Source organism: Sinohyriopsis cumingii, chromosome 11, assembly GCF_028554795.1.
Source record: "Sinohyriopsis cumingii isolate HCF-2022 chromosome 11, ASM2855479v2, whole genome shotgun sequence".
Taxonomy (NCBI): domain Eukaryota; kingdom Metazoa; phylum Mollusca; class Bivalvia; order Unionida; family Unionidae; genus Sinohyriopsis; species Sinohyriopsis cumingii.
The window spans coordinates 12,947,777-12,957,173 of record NC_142971.1 but is presented as its reverse complement, the minus strand read 5'-3'; the positions used below and the strand labels follow the sequence as shown (position 1 = coordinate 12,957,173).

General features: G+C 31.2%; 1 long non-coding RNA gene across 1 annotated transcript; it reads right to left on the bottom strand.

The window, feature by feature from the left end:
• Nucleotides 1-671: 671 nt before the first annotated feature.
• LOC149787624 (uncharacterized) lies at nt 672-8,141 on the bottom strand. The gene is made up of 2 exons (XR_016424077.1): nt 1,720-8,141; nt 672-1,623 (listed from the first exon to the last, which is right to left on the bottom strand). It is a non-coding gene; the product is annotated as an uncharacterized LOC149787624 (long non-coding RNA).
• Between the last annotated feature and the right edge of the window lie 1,256 nt (nt 8,142-9,397).

The following is a 9,397-nucleotide window of genomic DNA, read 5'->3' as shown; positions in this document are numbered from 1 at the left end:
AAAACAGCTGCCCTATGGCAAACTCTGAGAGGGAAAGCATGCTGCTGGAATGTAAAAGAAATGCTTCAAGGACTCAAGACTTGCATATCAACTGTACCACATGGGTCACCCTTGCGCAAGACTGTCCCTCCTGGCATAGCAAGTTCACATCTGGTGCTTGCAGAGCAGAATAGCTGAAAATTGCTGAGGTGCAGAGAAAATGTGCCACTCGTAAGGCCAGAGCTGCCAATGCCTCTACTCCTATATCAAACCTTGTGTGCTCCACATGAGGGAGAGACTTCCCTGACCAGACTGGCCTCACTAGCCATCTCCGTGCACACTGCTTGATAATAGATAACTGAAACTGTGGTCATCATCAACACTGTTCGATGGACATTGTTTTTTTGTTTTTTTAATGGCACTTTTTAACATATTATTGGGTATAGCATGTCAAGGAAATGGGAGCTAAGCACTCCCAAGTACACACATGGCAACTGCCCCAGGCTGGCTTGGGCAGGTACTGAACCCAAGATCTTAAGATTATGAATCTGATACTCTTCCAACAGAGCTGGTGGAGCCTAGGTGGGAGAATAAAAAAATAATTTGTGTAAATCTGATTGAAAATAAATCTAAGCAAAATGTGAAAGAGTGAACTAAAATAATGAATTCCTAAAAGAGAACAAAGACATTCATATTTATAAATAAATTTAATCAAAACATCTCAGTATTAACTAAAGTTACAAACTATAATGGACGGAATTATTTTACTGACATCTAAATGCACTACAATTGCAGAACTTTTTCCTTTTGTTTTAAAAGTTGATAATAAATATACTACTGCATGAGGAATCACACTTTTTCAACCAATGAATAACAGTTTCATGTATATCTACTAACATTTTCCCAACAAGATAGTGAATCAAATTTCACGGGGGGGGGTGGGGGGGGGGACAAAATTCTGCCAAGACTTCACACACAAAAAAGTTCACTGAAATATGCAAGTACTTAAAACAATAAGTCTTAAAGTCATTAAATATCATAAAGGCCCATCATAACCAGCAGCCTTTTATATAAGTAAATTCAAATTTGCAATTTTCAACAATTCACAAAATTGGAAGAAGACTTAATACATTGGTGTTCACAGAGACCCTGTTTTCTACCCATTTTATTGAAGTTTATCTTGAGATCCAACAAGTTAAATTGTTGTACATCTTTTACCAGTATTATTAATAGTGAAATTTATTGGTTGTAATTCCAATATGGTCACCAAAGATGTAAAATGATTACAGATTCTGTTAGCATTCATGTTATCTACTTTGCCTTGTAATTGATTTCTGTTCCAGAGTCTATTAGCATTAATGCTATCTACTTTGCCTTGTAATTGATTTCTGTTCCAGAGTCTATTAGCATTAATGCTATCTACTTTGCCTTGTAATTGATTTCTGTTCCAGAGTCTATTAGCATTAATGCTATCTACTTTGCCTTGTAATTGATTTCTGTTCCAGAGTCTATTAGCATTAATGCTATCTACTTTGCCTTGTAATTGATTTCTGTTCCAGAGTCTATTAGCATTAATGCTATCTACTTTGCCTTGTAATTGATTTCTGTTCCAGAGTCTATTAGCATTCATGTTATCTACTTTGCCTTGTAATTGATTTCTGTTCCAGAGTCTATTAGCATTAATGCTATCTACTTTGCCTTGTAATTGATTTATGTTGCCTTGTAATTGATTTATGTTGCCTTGTAATTGATTTATGTTGCCTTGTAATTGATTTCTGTTCCAGAGTCTATTAGCATTAATGCTATCTACTTTGCCTTGTAATTGATTTATGTTGCCTTGTAATTGATTTATGTTGTCTTGTAATTGATTTCTGTTCCAGAGTCTATTAGCATTTACGTTATCGACTTTGCCTTGTAATCGATTTATGTTGCCTTGTAATTGATTTCTGTTCCATTCTAATGCTATATAGTGCTAACAATAAAGTAAGTGTCCAAATTACACAAGAGATGACTGATAATTATAAAAAAATAACTTACATGGTATAAAATATACAATCTTTACTAAGATTAACAGAAATTAAAACTGATGCATTTCCAATGCCAAGGATGAAACTAAAAATACATCCCAAAGCAAGGTTGATTCCACCAATATGGTATAACTGATGAAATCTTGGTTCAAGATGTTGGGATAAAACTAACTTACAAGGGACCATAACTCGAGACAAGAAAATCTCAATGTAACTTAGTTATTTTGATTTTAAGGCAAATACAGAATTTATATTGCAAAATTCTTCAAATATTTTCATGCAGATAAAAAGAAAATTATAATGAAGGATAAATAGGGCATAACTTTGAAGGGAAACTAATTATAACACAACCTAGGTCTTGTTAGAAAACCCCTTTACAATATTTGATTTGAATTGATGACATCCAATGTTATGGACCAAAAATGACATTCATCGCATACAGGATATATGTATTTACCTATAGACTTTGGCAAATACTAGTTGCATCTACCCAAAATATGGCTGAGGTCAATAATAAAATATGACCAAGGTCAATAATAGAGCTGTCTCCAGCGTGATACTGTCTGATTTATGACAGAAATATGTTACTATAGAATTTAGCATCATATGTAATAGGTAGATGCCAGGTTGATTATGAATCACATCTCTGTGTTATGATGCAAATAGAATGAGTGTTGGTGTCGGCACCAAGACAAGGAAGTCCCAGTAAAGGGGCTACTTTACTTGTCTTCTGTAAACACATACCTAAATTGGGGTATTTTTGTCTCAGTTCCAAACTCTTTCTTAATCACTTTTCGCAATAATTTGCTCTTTAAAAATCAATTTTTTTCCCATATTTTGAAACACCTGTAATGCCCCAAAGAATATGCTTGATAACCAATAAAAATCGACATCCACGTCCATAAAATCGACATTTCAGTTAAAACACAATTATATTAAAATATTAAAAATCATCACATGCTTTGCACAAGGACAGTGAGTTAAACGGTTACAGACAACTAATATTTTCATAGCAATTTCACCAGTGTGTGTGTGCTGGAATATCAAATAATACATTTAATAAAATGAAAGTTGCTAACCTGCCAAAAAAACATTACCCCTAAATAAATGTAATCTAATGTAGTAGAAGTCTATGCAAATTTTATGTAATAACAAGCTTGAACTTAAACCCATATATTCATTTTATCATTGTTGCCACATGGCTAGTGGGGAGGTCACATTGAAAAAATTTTTTATAGTCAGCATTTCCAAGGGAATTTTCCTCCTGAAATTGAGCATATCCCTCTAATCACTTTAAAAGTTTCCTCCTGAATATATTGCTCATAGCATGTAGGCATGCTGTGACAATCTCAGTATAAAAGTAAAGCAGTTTTCCAAAACATTAACATTACAGTCCAATGGAACCGAATTAGTTATTTAGGCCAATTAACAACAAATATACCTATGTATGTATAGCTTTATTATCCAAACAATTCAATAATATTTAATATTAATTATTTTTTAGTTCTTCCTAGGTTTTATCCATTTCCTCAAATGTATACCTGATTTTACTCTCTCCATCCTTGGGTACCTTGATACAACTTGTCAAGGAACATTTACCTTTTAAAAATGACAAAATTTTAAACCTGAGAATTAATGCTGAAAATAACTTAGGTTTCTAAAAGTGGTGAAAACTAATGTCAGAGGGTGCATATCTCATAAGTAAATATTTGCCTACCATGCCACTCAAATGGAAGAAAGGCCAATGCAGCTGTACTTATGTAAACACACTCTAAGTGATGTTGAGTCATTTTTTTAAAGAAATTCAAAATCTTACCAATTTAAATCAATTTGTAATAATCCCAGATTACCTCCCTTTGTTACATTTATGTTGTAGTTAGCATCAAAATTCATTTAGTTCAGAATATACACACCGTATCATCATTTAAACCAAAAATACTTCTTTTTGTATATATCAAGAAGGTACTGCGGGAAGTTGATATTCTTTAGTAAAATTTTGTATTAATTTTATCATTACAGTGGGCATCCAAACTAAAACAAAATGCTGTATCTTCAATACATTGCAAGACAGCTATGCTTTTGCAGGTGGTTTTGAGGAAAAATACTCGTGGCTATGAATAATTATTATGAAAGTAAAATCTATGTTTAGGTCATGGACAAACTTGGAACCAACCTATGTGTGGCAAAGTATTAAATAATGTAATAATATTGAACAAAATTAACAAAAGTTTTTCAGACCAAGACAACATGTTTGTAAATTTTACACAGTGGTGGGTTTGAACAAAACACCATTTTCATTTTATCACCTGTGCCACATAGATACTCAGTACAACTGTGTTAGATTTGGACAGTGGGCACCAACAAAGGAGTTTTCTAAAACAAAATGAGTCATGCAACATTTAATTTTCACCATTTTAAAATTGTTTACTCTTGGACAGATCAAGCATAGGATGTAGGTATATTTGGCGTCTTAACATGAAAATATGGTAATTTTTTGTAAAATATTAAAATCAGGATCTACAGGAATTAAATTAGTTGCCTGCATGGACCCAGACAAAGAAATTAATAGCTGCACATTAAAGGTGATATGCAGGTCATCAGGTGCAAAAATAAATTTGGGAATAGCCACACAGACTGGCAAATCTAAGTCTAATTATCTAATAATTGAAACACAACATAAATTTTAACAATGAAGAGCTCACACAATTCCTGTACAATCTTGCTGAGTGGATCTATGTTTATTTTATTATTAAATAGTAATGGAATTGAAAATGAGGTAAAATATGAACATTAGTCACAAAAAGACATGTACAGCATTTGATTTATAACTGAGGAGCAAAAGTTTCAGAAGTAAACAGATCAACATACCTGTATAAAATGTATAACATGACAGAACAATTGGTTATTAAATACAATCTATGATATCACATAAAATCTATGATCACCTGCAATCTATATCACATACATCTATGATATCACATCACAATCTATGATATCACATACAATCTATGATATCACCTACCTCTGATCACACAGTTCATGATATACAATCTATGATGTTACATAAAATTCATATCATGTACAATATATATCACCTACAATCTATGATATCACCTATGATCTATGATATCAGCTACAATCTGTGATTACATACAATTCATGATATCACATACAATTTATGACGCTAAATAAAATTCATGATATCATCTACAATCCATGACTATTACCTACAACCTATGATATCACCTACATTCCATGATATCATATACACTATAATTCACAGAGTGTTTATTGAGTTTTCTATAATGCTGTATATTCTCTAAGAAAAAAATCTTGGCAATTCAGTTTTGCTGGTGACTCCCATATGATACTGTGCAAAAAGAAATATATGTACAGGTGACACTCGCTTTACACCAACTCCATTTAAGTGCCTTCATTTTAACACCATTTATAATGAAGAAGCAACATTCAGTTTGTGTAACTGTGCTTGTTTCTACACCATGTTGCTGTAACTTGCATGCGGCTCACAAACATGCATTTACATTATTATTTTGGTGTAGGCCAATTTTGATTTAAGCTGTAACCTCAGTAATACATCTATGGCATAAGTCAAGCTTCACCTGTAAGGTATAAATTAATTGCTCTAAAATAGGACTAGATACATGGAAGTGAGGATAGACTGAAATAGTTCAGTTAGGAAATAAAATCACCTACACTGCTCTAATAATGACAAAATATAAATTTCTTCCACACCTAGTAAAAGTTAGCTATTTTTTTGCAAGAAATTGCCTTCTAGTCTAAAACAAAGATATTTACCTGATTACCAGTTAGACATTTTTATTTTAACATATCTGTCAGTTAAAGTAAATTAGGTGTGAATTGTAAGCATGAAAAATTATAACTTTCAAATAAACTTCACATATATTACAAAATCAGATTATTCATAAGGGATTGATACTACAAGACACAAATTGGTACATACTTTTTATATTGGTTGTCAAATTGGTATATAAACTACATAAAAATTGTATATATTGGTTGTCAAACTGGGACATACACAATGTATACTCTATATACTGGTTGTCAAATTGGTACATACACTATATAAAAACTCAATATATCGGTTGTCAAATTGGTACATACACATGTATACTCTATATATTGGTTGTCAAACTGGTACATACACTATATAAAAAATATATTGGTTGTCAAATTGGTACATACACTATGTATATTCTATATATTGGTTGTCAAATTGGTACAGACATTATGTGTACTCTATATATTGGTTTTCAAATTGGTACATACACTATGTATACTCTATATATTGGTTGTCAAATTGGTACATACACTATATAAAAACTCAATATACCAGTTGTCAAATTGGTACATACACTATGTATACTATATATATTGGTTGTCAAATTGGTACATAACTATACAAAATCTATGTATACCCTATACATTGGTTGTATATAAAATAGAGCAACCAACATAACAATGAATCAAATATAAATCCTATATATTCAATTGCATACATTTACAGCTGTACAATACTTGTAATGACCTTTGCATCATTGGACATAGTTTAATGAAGATATGCAATGTGTACAAAAATGGATGGAAATGATGCAGAGACAAGATGGTGTATGAAAATGGCTAGAAATGATGCATAGACAAGATGGTATGCAAAGTGTAAGAAAATAGCCAGAAATGGTATAATTAGGAAGACCATTTAGAATGGATTGAAGTGGTAGAAAAAAAGTACAGTATAGTATAGAATAGTATCCTGACCCAGTAACAGAAACAATTTTTGAAAGTTTGTCTTAAATGTTTATAACCTATACTAGTTTACCTATACTACTTTATCTATACTAGCTTACCTATACTTAGCATACCCACACTAGCATACCTATACTAGTTTACCTATACTAGCTTACCTATACTAGCTTACCTATACTAGCTTACCTATACTAGTTTACCTATACTAGCTTACCTATACTAGTTTACCTATACTAGCTTACCTATACTAGCTTACCTATACTAGTTTACCTATACTAGCGCTTACCTATACTAGTTTACCTATACTAGTTTACCTATACTAGCTTACTTATACTAGCTTACCTATACTAGTTTACCTATACTAGCTTACCTATACTAGTTTACCTATACTAGTTTACCTATACTAGCTTACCTATACTAGTTTACCTATACTAGTTTACCTATACTAGTTTACCTACACTAGCTTACCTATGCTAGTTTACCTATAGTAGCTTACCTATACTAGTTTACCTATACTAATTTACCTATACTAGCTTACCTATACTAGTTTACCTATACTAGCTTACCCATACTAGTTTACCTATACTAGTTTAACTGAATTTTGGGGATTCAGTTATCTTTGTTACACTGAATTAAAGCAGAAAACTGAATTTCAATAACAACAGGTGGCAAGATGCTGGGAAACTATCTTGAAATGGTTTGAAATGGTAAGTCATAGAAATGGTATGAAATGGTAAGTTATAGAAATGGTATGAAATGGTAAGTTATAGAAATGGTATGAAATGGTAAGTTATAGAAATGGTATGAAATGGTAAGTCATAGAAATGGTATGAAATGGTAAATTATAGAAATGGTATGAAATGGTAAGTCATAGAAATGGTATGAAATGGTAAGTTGTAGAAATGGTATGAAATGGTAAGTTATAGAAATGATATGAAATGGTAAGTCATAGAAATGGTATGAAATGGTAAGTTATAGAAATGGTATGAAATGGTAAGTTATAGAAATGGTATGAAATGGTAAGTCATAGAAATGGTATGAAATGGTAAGTCATAGAAATAGTATGAAATGGTAAGTCATAGAAATGGTATGAAATGGTAAGTCATAGAAATGGTATGAAATGGTAAGTTATAGAAATGGTATGAAATGGTAAGTTATAGAAATGGTATGAAATGGTAAGTCACAGAAATGGTATGAAATGGTAAGTTATAGAAATAGTATGCAAAAATGGGTGCAAAACACATTACAAACACTGTCTTCATTATTCACATCAAAAGGAACTAGATTTGAAATATATATTCACATCACAATGAAATGGTGTCTGTATATAAAGGAATTAGTGACTATGTATAAATTAACTAGTGACTACAAATGAACTAGTTTCTATATATAATTAAATAGCAACTTTGTAAAAAAAGCAGAAGAATATATATATATATATATATATATATATATATATATATATATATATATATATATATATATATATATATATATATATATATATATATATATATAATGCAGTAAATGCATGAATAAGAATATGAGATATGATCCTTACCAGAAAATATGGCAACAACATTATCCTATCTACACAAGCATTCCCCATGGGTACATTAGATTGTTAATGTTTTTAATGGTTAATGGTGGTTATTTCTGCAAGTAATGCAGACAATTAAAAAACTGATTACTTCACCAGAGTAACATTTGCAGTGCCTAATCATTCTGCTTCATCACTTTATGAATCTGCAAAGTATGAAGTTCATTTCTTAAATTTTGTGTACATATGACCTTTTCTTGACCATGCTAATTTGCACAAAACAACTACAAGAAAACAAAACAAAAACTGCACCAACAAAGGTAAACTGCACAACCCAATTAAAAGACAAAAATCAAAGCAGACAGAATAAGAAAATTCAGACTCTGACTCCAAAATGGTTGAGATGGGTTAAATGAAGCATTGAAACAACCAGGAATGGAACTTATTTCCTATCATATACATTCAAATTATCAAATCTTCTTTCATAATAATAACTGGCACATTATAAAACAATCAAACAAACACATGTATAGTACTGAGAAAAATTTAAGTATTTTGAAAATTATGGAAATAAATATATCAGTACATTATTTAAAAATAATGTGCAAAAAATGATATAAAGATTTTTATCATGAAAAACAACATTGAAAATTTCCCTCTTTCTGTAGAATTAATCAGAATCCATATCCCTTACCTATTTCTGTACATCCCTCTCTGCATTTCTATACATCCCTCTCCATTTCTATACATCCCTCTCTCCATTTCTATACATCCCTCACCATTTTTTTTACAATAATAAAACTTTCATGGGTTTTATGAGCACTTAGTAAAAAATATGTTTTCTCTTTGATTCTTGTAATAGCCAACATTTGTTTCACCAGTTTGAGATGTAGAAAGTGTTAAATTGTCCCAATACTGCTGCCATTAAATTGAACCAGTGACTATGCCTGGATGTGAAAGGTAATACCTCACACTATATTATATTTGTACCAGTGACTAATACCTCAATGTCAAACTTATTATCTCATGCCATATTATATTATAGTAATGAATATATCGGGATGTGAAA